Source organism: Podarcis erhardii (assembly GCF_964252035.2).
Source record: "Podarcis erhardii genome assembly, chromosome: 5".
Taxonomy (NCBI): domain Eukaryota; kingdom Metazoa; phylum Chordata; class Lepidosauria; order Squamata; family Lacertidae; genus Podarcis; species Podarcis erhardii.
Genome location: NC_138509.1, coordinates 4,238,473 through 4,266,017, shown reverse-complemented (window position 1 = coordinate 4,266,017; position 27,545 = coordinate 4,238,473). Strand labels below are relative to the sequence as shown.

The window sequence follows — 27,545 nt, the reverse complement described above, 5'->3', positions numbered from 1 at the left end:
TCCGAAGAGCAGAATAAACTCTTTCTTTGAACCAACCTCGGTGTCATTTGACTTCCTTCCTCCCGTCCGGGAGCAACACAGACCCAATCGGTGAACTCCAATAAGGCTACAACAACAACAACAACAACAACAACAATAATAATAATAATAATGTTTTTAAAAAGATCTGCCGAAAGGAATTAGGCTGCCTGCTTTAGTTTACTGACATTTCTAACGAGATTGCTGAGGTATGTGTATTTTGATAAATCTCTTGACTCCTACTTTTCTTCCAAGATTGCTAAAATTAAGAAAAGAACAGACCAAGCAAACAGCACACTAGGAGTTTAGACTCCAGCTCTGACTGATGTCTTCCATTTCACACTGAACAGACGGTGCAACAGGTTTTGCTTGACTGCAGCTGGGAAAAGAACAGAGTGCCCTGGCAAGTTTGTTCACTAAATCTAGCACACATCAAGTTACTAAAAATACTTCAGCAAAAGCAAAAATTTGGGGGAAAACAACAACAAAAGGCAGTGATAACCCTTAAACATTATGACAAAAATGAAGCTGAACTGTATGAAATGTACTGTTGACAGAATTTCTCTTTTTGAGAAGCAGCAGTGAATGCAACAAGGGCATTTTAATATGTTTGATTAATTTATTCTAACTTTAATAATAAAAATATGGAATTGAAACACTTTAAGCCTAAGGAAATTTTACAGTCAGGAAAATGTGCTTTGTTCTCAGGGTTGCATCAGAGAGACCTGATATTTTTCTAATATGCATTAAGCAGAAGACCTTTCAGCTCCTCTAAACATTTAACAATAGCATATTTGATGCTCTTGGGATGAAATCTACTTGCCTAACTGCAAGGACATACTTGGCAATATAAGTAATCACTTCTATTCAGCGACACTTGTGAATAATGATGAACTCAAAATTGGATTTGGCCAGCTGATATTTCAAGGCCACAAGGACGTTTGTTTAAAAATACATTAGTTTAGACTACATGTGACATCTTGATTTGAGGTTGCTTGTAAGAAGCAGGAGCCAAAAATGTTAGCAGTCGGTGCAGGGCACTGCTGGCCAGTCAAGGAAAGGGAGTTGATGTTTCTGCTAAGTGGCAACAGACATTTATTCTTGCTGGGCCACTTCCCTGGTTGACTGCAACTGCAGGCTTTTCTTTATGCGACAGGATATTTGTATACAGAATAGACACCCATGGCAGAAACCCATTCATCTGGCTGGGAAAGCTTGTCAGGACAGAAATGCCTTCAGTTGTTTCTGGAAAGTGCAGGTATTGAGTGTCGCTTGAGAGGAATGCTATTCCACAAGGCAAGCTGCCACGCTGTTACTGTGGAGCAGGCTTCTGAGACCTTTGGTTCTTGCAGGAGGTGTTATCCCACAGACCAGGGCCGTCTTAAGCATATCTGGCGCCGTGGTGCAAAGATCCCTCCGGCGCCCCCCTGGCAACTCCAAAACAAGGGAGGGGGCAGTGGAAAATGTTCTCTGCCTCCCCCACCGCCCCGAACAAGCAGGAAAACGTGCTGGCAGACCTGCACTCTGGTGTTGGGGCGCCAGAGAAGGCAGCCTGCCAGGAAGCAGGAGGAGGCCGGCGCCCTGGTGCAATGAATCACTAACACGAATGGGGAAGACAGCTCTGCTGCAGACCACAGTGACCTGAGTATATCTGGTAACATGGTCCTGTGTTGTGTCTTCTGTGTTAGTTCCAAGACCTTGAACTTGACCTGGTAGCAGATCCGGTGCAGATCCTGCACGCAAGGGGCTACATGCTGGCAGCAGTTTGCCCCCAGAAGCAGCCCAGCTACTGCATTCTGCACCAGCCGTAGCCTCTGGACCAACCTCAAGGGTAGCCCCACATAGCATGCATTGTAGTACTCCAACCATGAGGTTACCAATGCATGGAGAGGGTGGTTGGGCTATCCTGATCCTGGGACAGCTGTAGCTGTCTTACCAATAAAGGTTGGTAAAAGGCACTCCTAGCCCCTGTGACCCCTGTGCCTCTGGTGGCAGAGCTGGACCTAGGAGCAACCCCAAACTCTGCAGGGAGAGTGCAGCTGTATCCAGGGCTGGCAACTAACCGACATGCCGGAATCACTCATCTTCAGAGCATCCATCTTGCCAGGATTTAGACTGAGTTTATTAGTTCTCATCCAGCCCACCATTTCGTTCAGGGCCTTCCCAGCCATCCCTGATTCACATGTTACAGAGAAATAAAGTTGAATAACCCCAGCATACTGATGACCCCTTGCCTCCAGTAGTGGAGCTTCATGCTCCAGCACTGGGGGGCAGAGAGCAGGCGGGGATGGGGCTGATGCATGTCCCAGGGGCGTGGTACCCAGCGCGTGTGTGTGGGGGGGAGCTGCGATGGCACCGCACCAGGATCATGCTGCCAGGGGCGGTGCGCTGCTCCTGCACCCCTCTTCCTCCGCCAGTGCTTGTGTCAAAGCTAATGTGGCTACATGTAGGTGTTAAATCCTTGCACAGTTAGAACTCTGCAGTGCTAGGGATGGATGGACCTGTCAGTTTCGGTTCTCTCCGTTTCTCATTTTTCCAATCTTGAATTCAATTCTCTACATTTCTGCAGCAATTCTCTTAAACAAGAAATCAGTGTCAAAATCGGTCAGTATGTATTTTTGTGTGAATTTCTTGTGGTGAACACATTTTTGTATGCAATTTTGACTAATGCAACACATTTTTACAAGCGATTTATCCTAATGGGATGCATTTTTGTATGTTGTTTTCACTAATATATTCACTATTATGCATCCCTTGCCCCAATATCTGCAACTTTTTTTGGGGGGGGGGCTGCATCACAAAATTGAAGTGTGAATTTTGAAACTTCCCTGTGTTTCAATTATTGTATCATTTCAGATTCAAATTTAAGGTGCAAACTGAACCAAATCTCCACCCTCCATTCTCACACAATGACACTGAATGCCTGAACAGGGCTATAATCTCCTTTTGCTCAGTGCCTTGACAGCTGAGAATCCAAAGCCAAGCCTCTTCAGCGATGCCTTCATAAGAACTTCTTTGTTTCTATGCACATTTGTCTATGGGGGAGAGTGTGACTGAGTTGTGTTGGGCCTGCTTGCCCATAAAATGTTACACTCAGCCCACCATTCTGTGACACTTTTCTGTGTCAGAGGAATATGCAATAAACTTTTCCTTAAAGATCTAAGTTTTAGAAGTTATTTTAAAACTACAGCCAAACTGTACAGAAAGTTAGTAAAGGTAAAGGGACCCCTGACCATTAGGTCCAGTTGTGGCCGACTCTGGGGTTGCAGCGCTCATCTCACTTTATTGGCCAAGGGAGCCAGTGTACAGCTTCCGGGTCATGTGGCCAGCAGGACTAAGCTGCTTCCGGCGAACCTGAACAGCGCACAAAACCCCATTTACCTTCCCGCTGAAGCGGTACCTATTGATCTACTTGCACTTTGACGTGCTTTCGAACTGCTAGGTTGGCAGGAGCAGGGACCAAGCAACGGGAGCTCACCCCATCACGGGGATAAGAACCGCTGACCACCTGATCAGCAAGTCCTTGGCTCTGTGGTTTAACCCACAGTGCCACCCACGTCCCATGTACAGAAAGTTAGTATCTGGCTAAATTGTGCCTGGGAATGCACATCTTTCTTTGGTCTGAAAATGCATGTTCATGTTCATTCTGTTGTATAGTTCAAAGACATATATAATCTCAATAATCCTTAAAACAATCATCTAACAAAGCATTGCCAACATATTGTAGCTGAGGTGGGGGTTTTGAGGCTGAGAGAATGTGGCTTACCTAGAGTAGATTGGGGAAACTGTGGACCCTCCAGATGTTACAGAACTGCAATATCTGGAGGAAAAGAGGAGTTCTCCACTCCTGAGCTAAAGGGATCACTGCTGAGGTGAGATTTGATCCAGGGATTTTCCTGACACACGGTTAAAATGCTAACTCTCCTCTCCTAAATACCATATACTACAGTAAGTAGACCCATTGCTTGGTCCCTGCTCCTGCCAACCTAGCAGTTCGAAAGCACGCCAAAGTGCAAGTAGATAAATAGGTACTGCTCCGGTGGGAAAGTAAACGGCGTTTTTGTGCGCTGCTCTGGTTTCAGTGTTCCATTGCACCAGAAGCAGCTTAGTCATGCTGGCGAAAGACCCGGAAAAACTGTCTGTGGACAAAAATCGGCTCCCTCATCCAGTAAAGCGAGATGAGCGCCACAACCGCAGAGTCGTTTGTGAAAGGACTTAACTGTCAGGGGTCCTTTAACTTTACCTTTACAATAAGTAAGTAGCAGCACTGGTCCCAACAGTGGGGAAACAAGAAGATGATTTATAGATGGTTTTTAAACACCAAATAAGTTAGCCAAAATATGTAAAACTAAGTAAAGTATGCATTAGAAGTGTAAACTCACAGAAGGAACATTTTTTCATATGTGGAAGGGGAGGACAGGAAGTCAATGGATAAAGTAACTAATGGTTTATGTTCAAATTTGTGGGGTACAGAGGAGAGGAAAAAATCAGAATGCCTCACTTGAAGGCTCCAACAAACCTACTGAAGCTAAACAGATTCTGAGTTGGATCAGTGCCTGGGTGGAGGCTTTCAAGGACCCATCTGCTCCAGGAAACACACATGGAATAGAAATAGATAACATTGGTTTGAAAGCCATGGTCCACTGGTTCCCCCAATGGCGGAGAGCAGGTGGGGGTGTGGCTGATGTGTGTCCCGGGGGCGTGGCACACTGCCTGCAGGGGCATAGCACGTGTCCCAGGGGCATGACGCCCAGCGTGGGCAGGGGGGCAGCTGCGATGGCACCCCACCGGGATCGCACTGCTGGGGGTGGTGCACTCCCCCTCCGCACCCCTCTTCCTCTGCTAGCGGGCTGTCCATCTCCAAAGCACCCTGAAGTTTATCAAGAGTTGCATGAGATCTCACATAAAACGCTATGCCATTCAATCTGTCTAAGGGCAAAATCTGCCAAAAGTCTTTTTAAAGCTGTGCATCTCATGAAGGAGGTTTGGGTGACAATGGATGTAAAGTGCTACAAGCATCTTTGGGCATATCTTACATAACAGACTTCACATTCACTTGGGAGCATGGGAATAGTAGTACCACGAAATGAGCTCAAGATACTGATTTCTCAGCACTCCCACCAAAATTAAGTTCCCAGTATTCTTTGGAGGAAGGCATCACAGTCAAACTCTTATAGCACCAATGTGAGGTTTGCAATGTAGATATAACTTTGTTGTTTTCATCTATGATGATGTTAGTGCAAAAGGAAATGGCAATGCGGTCTAGAAGCTGACTTATCAATATGCACCTTTTCTGGTCACTAGATGGTACTATAGAACAGTTTTGCTTTGCTCTGGAGCTATAAAAGGTGCCTGACTCTGGTGCTAAGCTCTTATAAGCCTGCTTCTTTGTTCCCCGCTGTGCTCCTGTTATCCAGACATGCTGAGACTAATAAAGGAACCAACTGGGAAAGCCGTTCACAGTGAGCATGCCTAATCAACCAAGGGGAAGGCAAGGTGCTTAAAAGGGTGGGAGGCAGAGCTGGTGTCAAGATGAAAAACAAGGTGTGTAATCCTTCCTGGAGTGGAGCCTCTTCTGCTGCCAGCCTATCACAGTCACATGTAAAGGAGAATTCTTCACAAACATCAGGCTTTAATCTGAGTTTAGACTGCAGCTTCCATCATCTCTGTCCAGTGGTCATGCTGGATGGGAATGATGGAAACTCCAGCCCAATAAACATGATGTTGTTGTTTAGTCGTTTAGTTGTGTCCGACTCTTCATGACCCCCAGGACCAGAGCACGCCAGGCACTCCTGTCTTCCACTGCCTCCCGCAGTTTTGTCAAACTCATGCTGGTAGCTTTGAGAACACTATCCAATCATCTCATCCTCTGTCGTCCCCTTTTCATTGTGCCCTCAATCTTACCCAACATCAGGGTCTTTTCCAGGGAGTCTTCTCTTCTCATGAGGTGGCCAAAGTCTTGGCACCTCAGCTTCAGGATCTGTCCTTCCAGTGAGCACTCAGGGCTGATTTCCTTAAGAATGGAGAGGTTTGATCTTCTTGCAGTCCATGGGACTCTCAAGAGTCTCCTCCAACACCATAATTCAAAAGCATCAATTCTTCAGCGATCAGCCTTCTTGATGGTCCAGCTCTCACTTCCATACATCACTACTGGGAAAACCATGCTAGAACAACTCTAGCATGCAATTCTGGGCTGCATCAATAGGAGTATAGCATCTAGATCAAGGGAAGTAATAGTGCCACTGTATTCTGCTCTGGTCAGACCTCACCTGGAGTACTGTGTCCAGTTCTGGGCACCACAGTTCAAGAAGGACACTGACAAACTGGAAGGTGTCCAGAGGAGGGCAACCAAAATGGTCAAAGGCCTGGAAACGATGCCTTATGAGGAACGGCTAAGGGAGCTGGGCATGTTTGGCCTGGAGAAGAGGAGGTTAAGGGGTGATATGATAGCCATGTTCAAATATATAAAAGGATGTCACATAGAGGAGGGAGAAAGGTTGTTTTCTGCTGCTCCAGAGAAGCGGACACGGAGCAATGGTTCCAAACTACAAGAAAGAAGATTCCACCTAAACATTAGGAAGAACTTCCTGACAGTAAGAGCTGTTTGACAGTGGAATTTGCTGCCAAGGGGTGTGGTGGAGTCTCCTTCTTTGGAGGTCTTTAAGCAGAGGCTTGACAACCATATGTCAGGAGTGCTCTGATGGTGTTTCCTGCTTGGCAGGGGGTTGGACTCGATGGCCCTTGTGGTCTCTTCCAACTTTATGATTCTATGATTCTATGATTCTATGATTCTAACTCTGTGCCCACCTGTGGTTTTGGACTACAGTTCCCACCACCACCACCACCACCACCAGGTTCTGCTGGCTGTTCAAAAGTGCTGGAGATCACCAGGCTGGCGAAGGCCATGGGGTTCCCACCCCTGGTCTACTCTGAGAGGTCAAAATGGGCCTTCCTTAGCTATGTTACCAAAAATCCTCTCCCCTCTTAAAAAAAAAAAAAGACTTGGCTTTTATAGGGCTTGAACCTGGGATCTTCTGCATGCAAAGCATATGTTCCATCAGTCACTGTCCTTCCCATTTTTTCCTGGTACCTGCCTCTGGCAAACCACTGTTCCTATTTCGGAGATGCTTTAAAATCTTTTTGTTAGTGTGTGCAAATGTGAATTAGAGGTCACTTTCCCCAGCTCTCTGCCCTGCAGCTGTCCTGGTTAAATGATGGTAAATTTACTAGAATTTAAAGATGTTTTATAATACCGCAACCAGATCCATTGTGCTCTCTGATATTCTTCAGTTTTCAGAAAAGAGCTGTTATGGCCAGTTTCCTAACATAGCCGGCCTCTGATTGCCAGAGCAGCACAGGCTATTGCAGAGGCAGTAAGCGCAGCTGACAGCAGCAGATGTCCTTGTGCAAAGTGTAATAAAGCAGCAATCCACGAGAAAGCTGTTTTTTAAATACAAAGACACGCCTGTCTTTTTAGCTGTTGAGTGTTGCAGACCTTCTTCCCCAAAGTTGCAGATTCTCTCCCACAACAGCAGTAATATTCTAATGTGCAAAGAACATGTCCGACGGAAGCACCCAACCATCTATTGCAACAGAGTCTGCTAAGTACCTTTCCCCAGTGTGATTACAATGGCTGGGACTGAGCCCAGTTCATAGACAGAGTCATGTCTACAGTTGAAAAGCCATTTCTGCCTGCTGAGGGTTCCATGTGGTGCAGCCTTCCAGGGGGCTCCTTGTATGGAGAGAAAACTTGGGAACAGCCTATGATACAGCCAGTACTACATGCAATTGAGGGACACCATTCAGATTCTTTAGCTGTGACTCCTGCATTGCAGAGGGCTGGACTAGAGGATTCATGGGGTTCTCATCAAGTTCCAGCTCTACAGTCAGATGGCAAACTAGCTTATATACTATATGTGGGCATGCATTCAGTGTGTTTTGTTTCTGCTTTAAAAACAAGGAGGCAATTAGGATCAGAACCATGGTGTGTAGTTGAAGGGGTATCTCTGCCCACCAAAAGAAAGGTCCCAGTGAAGGCTCTCCCCTTGAAGCTGCTCTTTGCCCTCTTGCCATTGATGTCCATGGAAGCCTCTTTTTCAAAGGGAGCAACACTTCAGAATCAAAGAGGAGATTTTAACTGGGACCGTGGCTGGGGAAGAGGATGCCCACCACAGTTCAGATCCTAGTTGCTTTTATTTTCCAAGGGAAAAAAAAATGCATATTCACATGGCATCTAGTTTGACCCTGAGGATTACCATACACTACTGCTGCAATACAGAGATATGAAAACGTGGAAGTATTTTTTGGCAGCTGCCATGTTACTATGGCAACACATGAGTTGGTCTTTAGTGGGAAGGCCTATAGGTGAAGAGAGCACAACTTCTAAGCTGGCTTGATACTTAATTTAGAAATTAAGTATTTCCGCCAGCCTGCTGATGTCCCACCTGCAAGTGTTGGATTTAACCCCCTAGAGAGAATTGTTGCATCATGGACCTTGTTGTATAAGTTTTGTACTAATGTAACTGTATTGGCTTCAGTTCTAGAACTCCCTGCAGGCCCACTTTATAGACAAGTGCATTCAAGACACTTTTTTTATGTTGAAGCTAAGGTAAGAAAGGTTTGAAACTAGTACTAAATATGTTTAATAGGGCAGATTCTTTATTTGTTATATTTTCCTCCACCCTTCTTAATGTCACAACAATCCTAGGAGATAGGATGTTAAACTGAGGGGCAGTGACTTTTCCAAAGCCACTTCTTATCTTCAAAGGCAAATCTTGTTTGTATGGTCACATCAGTAAATGTTTCAAATGGAGTTGACATCCCTTAAATACTCCAGGACTCTGGGTTATCTTGAGTGATAATAGATTCCTGAATATTTGCTCACCTAATATTTGCTGCCTTCATCGGCTGTTTATTTGGATTTCACTTGCTGGTCTTACTGTGTTATCTGGTTTCTTTGGGTGGTAGTCAATTATGCTTTACTCAGAGTTCGACCTCTTAAAATTAATGAACACACCTAAGTTAGGTCTACTCTGAATAAAACAGTTAAACACCACCTTTTTATATTGTTATCTGCTTTTTAGACTACAGTCCTAAATAAATTTACTGGGGACACAAGGATTTCTGAGTAAACATGCCTAGGACTGCTCCTCAAGTGCAGTTTCTGTATTCTATGGTTTTTAAGTTTACATTTTGTCATGGTGGGGCTTGCCAAGATGCAAAAGGCACCATATAAATGCTGTAACCTAAATATTTCAGGCTACAGGCACCTTCCATAACTCAGTTCTTTGCAGGAAGCACTGATGTAAAAGTGATGTAACACTGTAAATCTGTGTCCAGGGCAGTTGTTTACCAGCTCCATCTGGTACGTAGGCTGAGACCCTATCTGCCTGCGGACTGTCTCGCCAGAGTGGTTCATGCTCTGGTTATCTCCCGCTTGGAGTACTTCAATGCACTCTACGTGGGGCTACCTTTGAAGGTGACTCGGAAACTACAACTAATCCAGAATGCGGCAGCTAGACTGGTGACTGGGGGCGGCCGCCGAGACCATATAACACCGGTCTTGAAAGACCTACATTGGCTCCCAGTACGTTTCCGAGCACAATTCAAAGTGTTGGTGCTGACCTTTAAAGCCCTAAACGGCCTCGGTCCAGTATACCTGAAGGAGCGTCTCCACCCCCATCGTTCTGCCCGGACGCTGAGGTCCAGTGCCGAGGGCCTTTTGGCGGTTCCCTCACTGCAAGAGGCAAAGCTACAGGGAACCAGGCAGAGGGCCTTCTCGGTAGTGGCAACCACCCTGTGGAACGCCCTTCCAGCAGATGTCAAAGCGATAAACAACTACCTGACATTCAGAAGACATCTTAAGGCAGCCCGGTTCAGGGAAGTTTTTAACGTGTGATATTTTACTGTATTTTTGCTTTCTATGGAAGCCGCCCAGAGTGGCTGGGGAGGCCCAGCCAGATGGGCGGGGTATAAATAATAAATTATTATTATTATTATTATTATTATTATTATTATTATTATTATTTATTATTATTACTACACTAAAGTGTAGAGACCCCCGTGGTCCTCCAGATATGTTTGGATGAGGTTTCTGGTAAAATGTGAGGGGGAGGACTGTAAAAAAAAACAAAAAAACGGAGGGGGAGAAATCTGCCACTTTTTGTGTGTGCTGTAGGGTAGGCCCTTTATTCTTCTGGGGAGACTACCAAGGCAAGCTATAAATTTGCAATGTTATAAAAGAAGTGACATGACTTGGTGATGGAATGAATATTTTTATTTATTTATTTTTAAAATTTCTATACCACTTTATATTTTTAATAACAACCTCAAAGCAGTTTACAGCATATTAAATCAATAAATCAAGAAAACAATCGCCGGGCGATGTTCCTCCTATGGAAAGCAAAGGAGAGAGAGGAGTAAAAGATTATGCCAATTCTTTATTCTTTCAATGTTTCATTCATTCAGTGGGATGAACCTTGCCAATGGATATTATTAAGAAGGAACAATGTATGGTATTGGGCATGTTGAGTTTGAAATGTCAATGAAATATTTAAGCAGGCTATCAGGCTGGCAATGGGAGTTGTGGGATCAGGGGAGAGAAAAAGTCCTGGAGTAGAAATGAAGGGATGAATACATCATGAGCGGACAGATGGTATTAGAAAGACTTGGGATTTGGTGAGGTCACTAATTGACAGTATGGGACAAAGCTGAAGACCCCATAGATCCATAGTGGATCCCTATGGAGAGAGGGAAAGAGGAGGACCTCTGAGATCTTGGCCATTCACAAAATTTGCTTGGGATTCTTGGTGCTCACAGGCAAATGTTAACATTCACTAGATTTGGGAATTTTGTGCAGCATGGATATATATTTGTGTATGGTTTTCATGTTCAGTCAGCTGAAAAAAAATGTTTTTTTGACCTTCTGCTATGTGCATTAAATGCTAATTGATAATTCTGGAAATGACTCTCATACCCAGTCCACCATATTGAGCACCTCCACATCTTTAAATAATTTTGTTGATCCTCTCTGAATTCCCCCCGCCCTGCCAACATGACTTATTCAGCCTTCGACATCTGGTTGCCTCATCTTTATTCCATCTCGCAATGACTACTCGCTCATATTCTCAGGAACAAAAAGGCATCAGATTGATGTCTTGAGACTCCCTTTATAATGGAGAAATAAATGGACCTCCTAAATTACATTTTTGTATTGTCCAATGAGAAAAGCAAGAATTAACAGATAATGCAGGCTTGAGGGATTTGCTGAGTACAGCTTTTCTTATCCTCTTATTTATATGCATGCACAATTCTAGATGGTGCTCTTGAGAGCTGTAGAATTGCTTATGGATGGGAGAGCAGACCGACAGGCTGAAGGGCAAGTAGGATTTGCACATGCAATGTGAAATCTTCAGTAGGAGAAACATTAAAATTTCCCTCATGAATTGTTCCCACCTGTCAAGCACCTGAGAAATACAAGTGATAAATTGCAGGTGTTGGTGGAGCAACAGTGGAGATAAATGGAATGTATTTACAGCAATAAAATCACCCCATTGTCCCCAAATACTTTTTACTGGTGATGAAGAAGGTAATGTTTTATTTGGTCCAGTGTTGTGACTGAAAATTGTATGATGATTTCCCCGCTTTAATTTATTTACCATCATTATGTTCATTAACAACGTTTAGTGGGTGTCATGGACTGGTTGGACACAGGCGAATGGTGGGAGGAACCAGAGAGGCAACCACCAATCAAAGAAGGCTTAGAGCCCGGGGAGTGGTGCTGGCAGTGCCAGATTTGTGTATAGGCTAAGTAGGCTGACGCCTAGGGCCTCTTGGGGGCCTCCCCAGCTCCCCAGCCCTAAACAGCAGGCAATCTCCCCTGTCCCAAAATTGCAAACCCAAGACTTCATGCGAAGGCAGGGCAACTCAGGCCCAGCACTATGAGACTCAGGGCCAGCCAGTGGGGCCCATTTTGAAACTCTAGGGCCCAACTTGGATTTTGTTTTTATGGGGCCCTAGTTCACAGCCAAAATCTGCAGAATCTTAGAGATATAAATCCGTGTGCTAGGTCATTTTCACAAGGTCAGCAAAGCCCTTCAGAAATCAGACCTGTTATTGAGTGTGCAAGTTTGTAAACAAATTTTGATGAAGTTTTCTGATGTCCTTTAGAGGAGAAATTGTGAATTGCAGAATTTTAAATACCCATCTCCATTCAATTTTGTTGATATCACGCTTCCATTTTCTTCTAGTCGTGAGGGTGGGGGGCTGGGAGGGGCCTCACAAGTGGAGTAGCCTAGGGCGTCTCTTCATCTAAATCTGGCCCTGGGTGCTGGGACACTAAGAAGCGGAGGTGTTGGAAGCTGAGGGGGGAACAGGGCTTAGTGAGTGTTTTTGCTAATACAGTCATACCTCATGTTACGTTAGCTTCATGTTACGTTTTTTCAGGTTGTGTCCCGCGGCGACCAGGAAGTACTGGAAAGGGTTACTTCCGGGTTTCGCCACTCGTGCATGCACAGAAACGCCAAATCGTGCTGCACACCTACACTGATATGACGTTTCAGGTTGTGGGCTTTTCATGTTGCGAATGGGCCTCCGGAACAGATCCCGATCGCAACCAGAGTTACCACTGCAAAGAGTTAACTCCAACTTGCGCAGTGTGATTTACTGCTGACTCGCTCCCCACAGTGGGTGGCAAATCAGAGATTGCCCAAGAGATAGAGGAGTTTTCGGCAGAGTCGGTAACCAAACCCTTATGAATTCCCCAACTTGAGGAAACAGGAAGAAATCCCAATGAAAGAAGAATGGAGAATGAAGTTGATGGAATACGCAGAATTAGACAAGCTAACGGGCAGAATTCGGAACCCGCGAGACCAGAGATTTACCGAGGACTGGGATAAATTTACAGAGTATATTAAGAATATATGTGAAGGTCAATTAACGTTTGTAGGTTTTCAAGAAGCTCTGGGATAATAATAGAAAGAAATATTGTTTTATAATAACTGTTAAGATTAATTTGGTTAAAAAAACAAAACAATATAGATGCAAGAAATGTGAATAATTGTGAAAACATGAAAATTTCCAGATAGACTGAAGGAAGTCTGAAAGTGGAAAGATTAGATTTGGATGTATAATTCAAATGGAATGTTTCCCCCCCTTTATTATTTATTGTTAAATTTGAAAATTTTATAAATATTTTTTTTTAAAAAAAAAGAATTCCCCAACTTGATGAAATGGTGAAATGCAGGTGAATTAATGAACTAGGCTACAATGAAATCACATTGATAGGGAGATAGCTGTCAGGGTTGGCACAGCGGTATGGTGATGTGCATCAAACTCGCAGGGATGGATAAGGGAGTGGAGAAGTCAAGGTGAGTCCTCCCCTCTTGGAGAGGAGCAATGATTCAGTGCGGGCCAATGAAGTTGCAGATCTGCCGGCTTGACTTTTGGCAGTGGCAGAATACAAAGAGGAAGGAGGATGAAAGTGCCCCTTCTTCATATCAGGCTTTCTCCAGCTGCAGGGAGGTCAGGTGTCGCACCACCATACTGTCCACTCCTGGAAGATAGGAACAGGCTCGCCATTCAGTTTGCTAATGTTCCACATGGCTGTTAAAAAATACTGCAAAACTGATGTTAGCTTGGTGCAGAACTGTGTGTGTGTGGTCATCCATAGAGAGCCCATGCAATTAGTTTCCCCTGGAAATCATAGACCAAAATAAAGCTTGTTTGCCTTTCATGATTCAGGGGGATTGTCAATCACATTGTTGGCATCTACTCAGTTTGCAGTCCAGGGAAATTGCACCAGTATCAAAAGGCAAGTTTCTGCCTTACTTTGTAGCATTTCAGCAAGGGTTATCCTTGGCACGTTCTCAGAAGATGCCAGTTCATGTGAAATCAAACTTACAGTGGTCATTAGGGCCTCAGCTTCTGTTCAATTGGCCGGAATAACTAGTTGGAAGGAACCAGACTAGCCCAAAGAAAAACAACCAAACAGTGATGACCCCCAGGGCTGCACGCCTGTCTAGGGGATCGCAGGAAGTGATGTATTGGTTTAAATATTTATAGGCCAACTGTTCATCTGCACGGGTACCAGGGTGGCAAAAAGAACATAAATTATGAAATGCACAATAAAATAAGAAACACATCATTCAAAAGTAACAGATACAGCTAAAAACAAGAGAGCAGGTTGAACAACAACCAACTTAAATTGCCTGGATAGATAGATAGATAGATAGATAGATAGATAGATAGATAGATAGATGATAACAGGATTGGCACCAGTGATACTTGTGGGGAAAGGCTGTTCCACAATAGGGGACACCACAGAGAAGGCTCTATCCCCCCTCACTGCAGCGCGAGTTTTCTGTAACATGGGAACATATAATATCTGGTGCACTACAGCAACGTTGAGGCTGTGGTACAAAGCAGCCAGACCCTGGATTGTGGCCTCTTCCTCAAATTTGCCTTAGGCAAACCCTTCAACTGAAATATCAGGGCAATACTGTCCTACCTTACAATTATTTAATGTGTATGCCTGAAGATTTATTTATTTTTTGTCTCCTTTAAAACTTAATTTATTTCATCTAGGGTTTTAAATATCCCCATGAGCAAATTTAGGCATAGATAATGAAATGTCTTTCAATTGCTCCTATATTTGGATTTTCAGAAGTGTGTGATTTAATAAGTAAATAAATAAATATCTGTAATGAGATAGAAACTCTTTGACAATGCTTTCTGCTACCTTGGCATGATTTTCTATTGGAGGGATTAATAGATTCTTTTGTTTTAATGATAATAACAATTGATGTGGCTTATTGCCAAAGTCTGAAGCCTTTGCTTCAATAAATTATAAGATTTAGCTGTCTTGTTTGATCTCTTAATCGCTAGCTGTTGTCCAGTCAGCTTCTCTTGTGGTCTTTGAGCCAAGGCGTCTTCCAGCTTCGGCTTCTTTCTTATTCGAAGAATCAGTTGCTCCTCTTGCCTTATTCTTTATTTTTCCCCAGCACAGTTTATTTCTTCAAAAACTCTTCCAATAACTATTCTTAGCACCCTGTGTGGTAACCAGTTTACAACTGGGATCTTTGAATTATTTATCGTTCTTCACTTTGTAATATAATCTTGTTGAGTTTCCATTGTTTTAAATGTAAGACATAAGTGAAATGGGAGCATAGTGTACAAAAGTTGTAAATTGTTTCATCCTACTGTTTGATTTTCTTGATATTAAACTAGAAATCTATAATTAAATATGATTTTCAAGGAGAGGAGTTTATAGACTTTAATATTGGTTTGTTTTTGTTTTTTTAAAAAATACATCCTGCATAAGTTAAAATATTTTTAGATCTCTTCTTCTCTGAAAATGGAAAATATGAATATTAGGATTATGTGCTTACATGGGTGTTCCTTTCACCGCCCCCCCCCATGACCTGTACTTTCAGGGATTACTCCAGGATTTGGGGAACTTTTGGGAAGATGCCCTTTCTGGACCCCCTTAGCCTAGAAGGGTGGGGAGATGAACATCAAGGAGTCTCTCACATTGCCTCTGTCCTTTGTAAGTGCTTTCTGCCAAGTCACAGTGCTGCTGCTGCCCTGCTGTTGCAGGGGCCCAGTGCGTGTAGATGTGGCGTACTCCAGTGGCAGGTGGTTCCATGTTCACCGGAAAGGGGGTAGTGGCATGGACTGGTTGGATGCAGAGGAATGGTGGGAAGAACTAGCTGGGGAACCAGGGAAGAAGGCTCAGAGCCGTGGAGTGCTGGTGGGACAACAATGTGTGGTCAGAGGGAAAAGCCTGGGAAGCCATGCTCATTAGACCTGACACTCAGTCAATGAAGCCAATGAAGCTAATAACGAGTTAACTCCAACTTGAATGGTGTGATTTACTGCCAGCTTACTCTTTGACAGGGAGGGTAGGGGCAGAGACAGGAGACCTTTAGGTTGGCTGCAGCATTCTGCAGGTGTGCACATAGCTGTCCACCTGAAGCTCTCCTGATCTCACCACGGCCATCCTGGGGAATGCAGCACCACTTGCTCAAGGATTCACTGATGCTGTTCCTCCTCCTCTCATGTGCATCTGTAGGAATGCACAACCTCACCTCACTGTCCCTAGCCCTTTATTTTGCCTCCTCCATTCCCCAGCCACTGGGGGATATTCGGGTCAATGGCACTCTTCACAATGCAGTGAGATAGGAAGTGCATGCAAGGGCACATACGTTTTCATTGCAGTGAAAGAGAGAGATTCTCTATCTCATTGTATCTTTCGTCTCTGGGACGGCAGTTCTTTCATCTGACAATCCCGCTGTCTTCGCCAGCTTGTTATAATGAGATCAGACATAACTGGCTTTTCAATCTTGTTTGAAACATAAAAGAAGTTGAAAAGACTTCTCTTATTGCCCTGGCTGGAATTGTCACTGCTCTAAGCTCTTCTGCTGCTTCTAATCTCATCTAAAAATCAGCTGATCTTTAAATTGGCAATGGCTGTCTCTTTTTCATCTTTCCTTTTAACCCAGGGTTGTTTTCCATGGCAAACCTTTCCATCTGTTTTGTGAAGATTATATAGAGCTTTTGTCTTCCAGTGACATCACAGAAAAGCTTTCTGTGTTCAGATAAAACCTTTATTTGTCGCCAAAGCAAAAGCCTTCCTTTATTCTAACACCATTAGAAGGTTTTGCTTATATCTTCCCAAGTCAGTTGCTGGATTCACATGTTCATTTTTTAACATGGCATATGTCACTCCACTGTGTTTTTAACTCATTGTTTTTCATGCAGTGAACATGTATGGATGTTCCCTCATATCTTCACAAATATATCTACCAAAAGTTACTAGTCCACAGATTGCTTTTACTAGACTGCTTACTGGCCTGCTTACTCATATTAATATGTCAGTGATTTTGAAACTGTGGGACAGACCTCCTTAGAGGGAGCAAGTAATCTGATGGTACAAAGGTTCAGAGAAGGATGGGACCCTGGTGCTCTCTCTTTCTCTCCCTTCCCCTCCAACCAGCCAATACTTGGATAGATGGAATGGTGGACCCTCTCTGATACACACTGGATTTGGAAGGTAACTGCATTCTAATTCCCACATGAGCCTCCCCTCTGTGAAAACTGTTAGCTTAGATGAATTAGATTGGAACAATCACTTACACTTTCTGGAGTTTATTCATGCAGGAACTATTTACACAATGTGTGGAGATGAGAGAGAGAAACAGCAGATGTCTTGTCTCAACGAGTTGGGAAAGAACAAGAAACAAAATGGCTCAGCTTTTAGGGGTGGATTTAACTTAGATAGAGAGCTACAAACAAATGCTGGCTAGATACCTACACAAATAGTGTGCCTTCTAGTGGTTTAAAGTAACACATGTAGGAATTACAAACTCAGGAGAAATAAATGTATTTGCTTTTCTCCAATGAAACCTTGCTGCCAGCATATTTAACAGAGGTGGGATGTGTGTGTGTGTGTGTGTGTGTGTGTGCGCGCGCGCACACACACACGCTCGCTCCACACAGTGGCTTGCTATAAACCACTGTTTGAAAGACCTACCCCACCCTGTTCAACAGCTTTCCTGGGCCTGCCTGCCATTCCTCTTGCTGCAGTTGGTGTGGCTGCCCATTGGTGGCCAAGCCTACTGCAGAGTGTAATGACACATTGCATTTTTATGTATATAGGAATATATATACATACAGACAGTGACCATTTTGCATGGGGGTTCTGTTCTTGGTTCCCACATGTATGCTAGTGGAGCACTCAAAAGCCTGCCCTGCGCTGTTATCCCCCGTTCTACCATTCATTATTCCCCACCCCTGTTCCATCTCCATTCTGCCCTCTTCTGGGTCCAAGTGGATCAGCAGTTGCACATCAATTGGGCATGCGCAAAATGGTTGCTGGCATTATGTATATGCCCATGAAACATCCTAAAGCAATTTTAACCCATCAACAATACATATAGTGGATAGTGAATTAATAGAAAGAACCTAGGAGTTGGTTTATGTTACATTGCAATGTTATGTCACTCTTAGGGCTTGAGTCAGGCGTAGATCAGCAACAAAAAACCATAAATCACCCGAGGTCAGTGAAGTTAAATCTTTATTCCAGGAAACAACCACAGCTCAGACCTGGTGGTCTCAGAAACTATTCTTAGGAGGTCTTGTCCTGATGGCACAGTTTTGAAGACTGAAGGTCCCGGCCTTCCCATCCCTGTCTAAGTTCCTCCTCGCCTGGGTTTCCCCTATGCATTCTCAAACTGTGTCTGTGCATGACTAATTTCTGTTCTGTTCTTTTCATTTCTCTGTGTGTTTTTGGAGGGGGGGGGGGAGCTGCTCGCAGCAGGAGGGGGAGACTCCCTGGACTCTTCAGCAGCCTGTTTCCACTCTGCCTCTTGACCCTTCTCTGCTTCAGCCTCAGAGTCTGAACTGCACTCTGCCAAAGACTCTTCCTGCTCACTGTTGCCTCTCCAGCTTCTGACAGCTCCTCCTCACAGTCTGCTCCCTCTTCTCCCTCTGACCACTCATCCTCCTCCTCCCTCCAATCCCCTGGCTCTCAGCCTTCTTCCCCTAGGGGGTTCCCTGGCTGGTACATCCCACCACTCTCTGCATCCAGCCAGTGTTTGGCAGTTACATAATAGTTACATGCTCCATGAATATAAAATTATGATAACAGTACTTGATAAACTTACACCGTAATGAGGTTTAGGGTAGGGTTGCCAAGTTGTTGAACTACACTTCTAACATGGGATTTTCTCAGACACTTCAGCGATTTCTGCCCGGACGCTGTTTGCGAGGGCCGAATACTGGCTATGTCCGGCAAATGCATGATTTACACTTTCTTTCCTACACCCTTGTAAGAGTATTACCATCTTCACAATTGTTTTGCAGTGAGGGCTCCAGTTTTGTGGAGGAAGCTTTACTATATTAAATTTTGTCTCATGGTGAATCTTGCAGCAGGAGACTCAATGACACTGTCATTCTATACATTGTGCCTTTGCGTTACGTTTACAATTTCCATTAAATTATTAAATTCCAGTTGCTTCTGTTAATAGGATAATATGCAGATCTAGTTACAAAGGAGATTTACCCAGATACTTGTAAAACGTGAATGCTGATTCCTCAGCTTTGTGGCTTCATAATCCTTTGGCTTTTCCAAGTGTAATGAGGGGATAAACTATTCATTAGAGTTTTGTGGCATCTTCCTCTTGGGGATTTTAGCTCTCAGTCACCAGGCTGTGCAGTGTAATGACTTGGGTCACTTACATTTTCTTGTATAGTGGCTCAAGGTAAAGTGAAGTAAAACATGGAAGACTGGGCTGTCATGGGAGACGAATAGCTTGGAAAATAGTTTTCATGGACTGATTCCTAGGGCCACCTGACAGATTTGGAACATGGTTCATTCACGTGCGTCATTCTATGTCAAATGTGGGTATTCAAAATGTGTATATTTTATATGTTGCATTAATGTGCCCTCCTTTCTCTGATATATTCTCATCTGACCATGCAGGCTGGGACCTGGATGTAGAGCAGAGACCTGTGTCTGGAGACTTGTGTCACAGATGAACAGCTGAAAATCACCAGGGGCGGCACTTTTCAAAGTGGATGGAGAAGCTGTAGAGAGGGGTCTTCCCAGCCACAGATTTCCCTCACCACCCAGGGTTCCAGTTCCATTGTTGCTCTCTAGGAACGCCCAAGGAATACCGAGAGAGAAATCACAAACTAAACAACTCTATATGTGATTTACAAAAATTCATTAACAATAATGTCTGACATTTCAACACCTTGTGGAAAAAGGCAGCTAGGTTATTTGTGGGGCATAATAATTCCTTCATATTTGTTTTCTAAATATAGTCCGGCCCACCACATGGTCTGAGGGATGGTGGACCGGCCCATGGCTGAAAAAGGTTGCTGACCCCTGATCTGGAACAAGCAGAGAGAGAAGAAGTGACAATAATTATACAGTGGTACCTCGGGTTACATACGCTTCAGGTCACATACACTTCAGGTTACATACTGTCAGGGCTGCCCAAGGTCCCAGCTCACAAAGGACCAACGCCAGGTCGTTGTTATATGCAAAAGTCTTTATTGAAGTTCAGTTTCTATTTCAAAGCTCTACGTCTTAAACTCTAGACCGCCGAAGCTCCGTCTGAATCTCCTCCCCCCAGACACCAGTTTAAGACTCTAGCCTTACTCCACCTCTTCCTTCGCTCCTTTCTCCTCTGGGTCCGCCTGTCCGCTGGGGTCTCGCCCTTTCTGGACTCTTCTGATGCTGAGTCCCCTGGGTCATCCCCCACCCTCCGGCGGGCTTTAGGACCTGGTTCCCCCTCCGGGCTACCTGCTGTGCCGCGCGTCTGTACATTTGAACTTGGCACGCGCGCCCAGCCGGCAACCTTCCTCCTGACCGTTCCCTCGCTCTCCGATGGAGGCGTGGTCAGCCCTAACTCATCTTCTCTCCCTCCTGGAGGAGACGCTGGCCCTGACACCTGGGATTCTTCCCCCCCACTACGCTCTGGTGGGGAAGCTGGTCCTGATCTCCAGCCGCTGCTCTGGGAGTCCCCGCTGGCCCCTTGCTTCTGGTGCGTCCCCCCCTGGAACCCCCCTTGCCCTGGCCATCGGCGCCCCCCTCTGGGAATCTTCTGATTCGCTGGAAAGGCTCATGGAATCTCTCGGGCCACTGTCATCTTCTCCCATGCTGCCCTTAGATTCTTTTTTTTTTTAAAAAATAATTTTTATTAATTTTACAACATAAACAAAATACAAACAAACATAACACGACTTCCCCATACCTCCCCTTCACTGCATCCTTGTTTTAAAATTTTTTAGCAATCCTTCATCCATTTTTATATTTAATTCTCTTTAAAATTTTCTTAAGCTTAAATTTTTACAGCTGTAATTCTTTATATCAAATCCCTTGACATCTTAACATTCCGAAATTTTACAACAATTTTTAAGATAAATTTTAAATTTTTTCCAGTCCTCTTCCACTGTCTCTCTCCTCTGGTCACGAATTCTGCCGGTCATCTCTGCCAATCCCATAAATTCAGTCACCTTGGTCTGCCATTCTTCCAGAGTAGGTAGTTCTTTAGTCTTCCAATACTTTGCCAAAAGAATTCTTGCTGCTGTTGTTGCATACATAAAAAATGTTCTATCTTTCTTTGGAATCATTTGGCCTACCATGCCCAAGAGAAAAGCCTCCGGTTTCTTTGCAAATGTCCACTTAAGGATTTTCTTAATTTCATTATAGATCATTTCCCAGTAGGCCTTAATCTTCGGGCAGGTCCACCAAAGATGATAAAAAGTTCCTTCGCATTCATTACACTTCCAACAGTTGTTATTGGGCAAATGATATATCTTTGCAAGCTTGACTGGGGTCATGTACCACCTATAGATCATTTTCATTATATTCTCTTTTAAGGCACTACATGCCGTGAATTTAATACCTGTGGTCCATAACTGCTCCCAGTCAGCAAACATAATATCATGACCAATGTCTTGTGCCCACTTAATCATAGCTGATTTGACCGTTTCATCCTGTGTGTTCCATTTTAGCAGCAGATTGTACATTCTAGACAGATTCTTAGTATTGGGTTCTAACAATTCTGTTTCTAGCTTTGACCTCTCCTTCTGGAATCCTAGTTTCCTGTCCTGCTTAAAGGTCTCATTAATCTGGTAATAATGTAACCAGTCTCGGACTTTAGGTTTTAATTTCTCAAAACTCTGTAGTTTCAACTTTTCACCATCATATTCTATAATTTCACAATATTTTGGCCAGTCTGAATCCATGTTCAGTCTTTTTACCGCCTTAGCTTCCATTGGTGACAACCACCTGGGGGTTTTACTCTCCAACAAATCTTTATATTGATTCCATACATTATACAGTGCTTTCCTGACAATATGGTTTTTAAAGTTTCTATGAACCTTTACCTTGTCGTACCATAAGTATGCATGCCAACCAAAGTTATTATCGTAACCTTCCAGATCCAAGATATCTGTATTCTCAAGAAGTAGCCATTGTTTCAGCCAGCAAAAAGCTGCTGCTTCATAATAAAGTCTTAAGTCCGGCAGGGCGAAACCCCCTCTATCCTTTGCATCAGTCAAAATCTTAAATTTTATTCTGGGCTTTTTGCCCTGCCAGACAAATTTAGATATATCTTTCTGCCACTTCTTGAAACAGTCCATCTTATCTAAAATTTGCAATGTTTGGAACAAAAATAACAATCTCGGCAATACATTCATCTTGATAACAGCAATTCGGCCTAACAAGGAAAGTCTCAGCCTAGACCATATATCAAGATCTTTCTTCACTTCCAACCAACATTTCTCATAATTATCTTTAAATAGGTTCACATTCTTAGATGTTAAATTCACCCCCAGATATTTCACTCTTTTTGCAATTTCCAAACCGGTTTCCCTTTGGAAACTATCTTTTTCCCCCATCGTTAGATTTTTTTCCAACACCTTTGTCTTCTGTTTATTTAATTTAAAACCTGCTACTTGACCAAATATTTCAATTAATTCCAGAACTCTTTTTGTACTGGTTTCTGGCTGTTGCAATGTCAAAACTAGGTCATCTGCAAATGCTCTTAACTTATAATGTTTAGTTCCGACCTGTATTCCTTTAACCAGCTGGTCCCTTCTAATCATATTCAGCAAGACCTCCAGTACTGATATAAACAATAGGGGGGATATTGGGCATCCCTGTCGTGTCCCTTTCTCAATTGGGATCTCGTCCATGACCATACCATTCACAATTAGTTTAGCCTTTTGCTCAGAATATATTGCACCTATACCGTTTTCAAAATTTTGGCCTACCCCCATCCCCAAAATTTTGGCCTACCCCCAACGCTCTGGTGGGGAAGCTGGTCCTGATCTCCAGCCGCTGCTCTGGGAGTCCCCGCTGGCCCCTTGCTTCTGGTGCGTCCCCCCTGGAACCCCCCTTGCCCTGGCCATCGGCGCCCCCCTCTGGGAATCTTCTGATTCGCTGGAAAGGCTCATGGAATCTCTCGGGCCACTGTCATCTTCTCCCATGCTGCCCTCAGATTCTTCCCCTTCGCTCTCCATTCCCTCTCCTCCCTGTGCCTCTGCTCCTGAGCCCCTGACACATACGCTTCAGGTTACAGACTCCGCTAACCCAGAAATAGTACCTCGGGTTAAGAACTTTGCTTCAGGATGAGAACAGAAATCGTGCTCCGGCGGTGCAGCAGCAGCGGGAGGCCCCATTAGCTAAAGTGGTGCTTCAGGTTAAGAACAGTTTCAGGTTAAGAATGGACCTCCGGAACGAATTAAGTACTTAACCAGAGGTACCACTGTACATTTCTTCCTCCATCAAAGCAAGTGGTCTTCACCCCACCCCCTCCCGCTACTTGAAATCTCTTAGTCTCTTCTGGGGATATGTTGCACTTTATATTAAGATGGTAATTTTGTAAATCAGCTAGTGATTTCTTTCTTTCTTTCAAGACCATTGGCATTTGAGTTTTCCTAGCAAAATAATGCACCACTTCCCAACTGCGGCCAGCCCCTCGTGGCTTCCAAGGCTGCTGTTTTCTCTCTAAAGCCACATTCCTCGGCTTGACAGCATCTGGAATAGTGCTTTCCCCTTCTCCCCGCCTTCTATTTTTTGATCCTGGGGCACAAAGTCCTCTCACCTGGGTGACCTTCTGTCGCTGCGCCCAGTTCACTGGCATGTCATGCTCATAATTCATTTGCTACTGTAAAATGACTCTGCCTTGAAGGGTTGCTTTCAAAGCCAATCAGATTTTCTTGGCCACATACAAAACTGTTTCTCTTTAATACCACATTGGGCTCCTTTGCACATGTCAATCATAACTGGTGTAGCCACAACCCAACAAAACAAAAACAAAACTCCACACATGGAAAATATATTCCATTCAGCTCTGAGCAAGGTATCATCTTCTTATTTCTTTGGTGATCACTTGTAGCCAAGTAAGATTGTCTTCCATGAACATGGTCTTAACAGTGTCTGTAGAGGCCAACTCTGGATCCACAAGTTCTTCTACAGTGGGGACATAGGTTTCCGGGCAGCAGTTGATCATGCTTCTCCCTTTCGTCCTGAGTTTGAGCATCTTACAGTGAGGTGTGGTATCACTACAACACATAATATAGCCTAACAGGGCCAAACAAAAAGAAAGATTTGACATTTTGCCCCATTCTTGAGTTTATCCATATACCGCATTTTTTTGTCCCATAGGACGCTCCGTCCCATAGGACGCACCTAGCTTTTTTGGGGGGGAAACAAAGGAAATTTCCCCCCCTTATTTTTCCCCAAAACCAGGTCAGGGAACAGCGGGATGGCGGGGCTGCACCTCCCCGCTGTTCCCCGAGCTTGTGGGGCTGCAGGCTGCTATCCGCAGCATGGGGAGCCCTGCGGGAACTCCTGCAGGGCTCCCCACACTGCGGATGTCTGCCCGGTGCGAGGGGCGCTCTGTTTCAGGGCGTTCTGCGTGCTGGGCGGCAGGCTGCTATCTGCAGTGTGGGGAGCCCTGTGGGAACTCCCGCAAGCTCCCCAGGCTTGCTGATAGCTTCCTGAAGCCTGGAGAGCGAGAGGGGTCGGTGCGCACCAACCCCTCTCGCTCTCCAGGCTTCAGCGAAAGCCTGGATTCACCCCATAGGAAGCACACAGATTTCCCCTTCATTTTTGGAGGGGAAAAAGTGCGTCCTATAGGGCGAAAAATACGGTATAGGGCACTCATGTAGAAGTGGGAGCAGTCCCACACTTTTTGCAATTCCTCCCAGTGATGCATCCCCATTGAGACCCTTTTGGTGAATTATTCTTTTCTCAGATACCCCAGCAATCAAAGATTGGGGGTGGAGGTGGTATAACATTGGGGACAGAAATATGGCCCTGCTCATGCCTGCACATGAGAGTAGCACATAAATGCATGAATAGGACCAAGGGCCAACATGTCCCTGGGGTAGGCTATGGGGTTGGCAAAACCCCAAGAGGCAGTGCCCAAGGAGGTGCCCAGCGCACGTTGCTGCCCCTGCAGCAGGTGGAGAGGTGGCAGCAGTGGCAGCTGCTGACAAGATCTGGAAAGAGCCCATGGAGATCTCACAAGATCTTGCCGGAACCTGCCATTGCTGTGACTGCTTCACCAGTGCTTCCAGGCGACCCAGACAAGGAAGACGTTGGCGTTGGCATGGCAACCACAGGGCAGCATCTTCCTGTTTCACCTCAGGTGGCAAAATGGGCTGCCCCGCCCTGATAGAACCTTTGTTTTCTTTGGATTAGAAAGCCCAAACTCCCAAGTTTGCCATCAGCTGAACAAGGAGAAATATTGTATTCCAAAGCAAAAGGGAACCCCATGACTATTGTCTCAGTAGCCCTATCTTATTATACAATCTTCAAGCACCTGTGAGTTCTTCCTGCTCTTAATGACAGGCCAGTGTTGCCAGTTAAGGTGGCCAGCTGCAAGAGAGGACAGACAGGGCTTCGGCACTATTAATGGTGCTGTAGGAGAGGGGATTTCAACACCTGTTGCTTGCTGCTGAAAGCAAACCTCTATTATAACTGTTAAAGATGCTGTCAAGAGACCTTCCCTCCATTGCAGCTGGCTCCTGTAAGCATCGTCCTTCAGCTGTTCACAGCCTGCAGAAATAAGCTTGGCAAGACAACTGTATGTGCAGATTAGCCTGGAAGCAAAATGGAATAATTGTTATTATCATTTCAAGGTTTGTTTGAGGGATGGGCTCAAAAGCGGCAGGAGTAGGGGTTTGAGGAGCACACATGATGAAATTCCACGTGTTCCCCCACCCCTCAATTTTCTTTTTTATTTCCTTGTTTTATTTTGGCGGATATTTGATGGTGTTCATTGCAGAAGCCACAATAGCTTTGTTGTTTTAAATTGTTTTTAGTATTATGTTTTATTGGGACCTTAGGGTGAAGGGCCGGCAATCAATCAATCAATCAATCAATCAATCAATCAATCAATCAATAAATAATATGCAGTTACCAATATTTTTGACCCATTTCTGTTCCCCAGATGCTGAATCAAGCTGGATTTCAGCCCGCCCCCCTCTGCCTACCAATGGATGGGACTTGGGAAGGTGCAGGGTAAGATGGCAACCTATTCTGGTGGATGTGCCTTGTTAAATGCAAAGCTGAGATGTTTGGGTTGCAGCCTTTGAATTCCTTGGGATTTGCCTAAGAAGACTGCCACCTTTTTACCAGCTCATGCTCCATTTCAGCAACCTGATCTGCAGACCATCAGATTATTTTTATAATATCAAAAAAATTCCTGAATATGAGGGTGGTGCTGAAGGCACAGGAGCAGCCCAAGTATTTTTATCTGGTTGATGGGCAACTTTGTCACCTAGAGCAGGAGCCAGGCCTCACTTGTGCTTGGTTGTCTGGCCAGCAGGTCCATGACGTGAAGCAATTATTGCCCTCTCTCCCCTCCCCTCCAAGTTTCTCTCAAAACAAAATACAAGACTGGCAACTGCCTCGATGGCTATAGATTGAAACCAGTAGCCTCAGCTCCTAGGAGGTGAATGGCACGGCCCCTTTTCATTGCCTGTTGGAGTGCATGTTGTGCAGACAACAGTGGAATAGCAAACTTCTGAATGGCATGACCTTGGAGGAACTGCAATTGCCGTTGATCAACCCTGAATAAGGTAAAAGCCAGAGGGAGCTTACTCTTCTGCAAATAAATTGCTGTGAATATTCAGTAAAACAATCCAACACCTCTCAAAGTGAATTTTCACCTCCCAAATAGGATGATGAGAGGCATGAATACAAATGAGGGAAATGGGCATTGAATATGCAAGCTGTCAGCTGTGTTTGTTGTGTTTTTCTCACAGCTTTCCTCCAAGGAACTTGAGGCCACGCACCTGATTCTTGCTCTCCCTTTGCTTTAGCCTCACAGCTGTCCTGTGAGGTTTGTTAGGCTGAGACGGAACCACTGGCCCAAGGCCACTGGGACACAAACTCAGATCTCCCTGCTCCAAGTTGGAAAGGGCAAAACGAGGGCAGCGCTTTCGGGCCGATTATAAAATCAGCATCATTTTCAATAAGGGATTTGCCATCAAGACAAGGCAGAGAAAGGTTAAAAATAGGGTGGCCGAGTGAAAAAGAGGACTATGTTCCTGCACCTTAAACAGGTGAGGAGGAGAAGGAATTTCTTCAGGTGCATTTTGTATGGCAGGGCAGACCTGCTGAAACCTGCACTTCTACACAGCCATTAAAGGAAGAGAGCTTCTGTCCTCTCTTATACCAGGCCACCTTAGCCGTAAAGTTCCTTGTCTCCCCATTCAAATCAGCAGCATTCTTCAGTCATATAAAATGCCTCATTGGGAACAACACCACGTCCACCATGAACATAGCATTGCATTTTATAAGACTGAAGGACACCTGCAAGCTGCTTTGTGCCATGCTGCCAGATATCAAGGCTGGGGGAGGGGGGGAGAGAAAATAACTCCAAACACTCTGCTGCCTTGTCTTAATGGAAAACTCCTCACCCCCAATGAATTCCTCATCCCCTTTTTGATAGAGATGAATGTTCTTGTGAAAATGGGAGGGAGGATATATATATATATTT

The 27,545-nt window shown here is 44.6% G+C and overlaps 1 long non-coding RNA gene across 1 annotated transcript; it reads left to right on the top strand.

The window, feature by feature from the left end:
• LOC309341519 lies at window positions 1-26,684 on the top strand. Its single transcript, XR_014156367.1, has 2 exons — window positions 1-227; window positions 25,992-26,684. It is a non-coding gene; the product is annotated as an uncharacterized lncRNA (long non-coding RNA).
• Window positions 26,685-27,545: the final 861 nt, after the last annotated feature.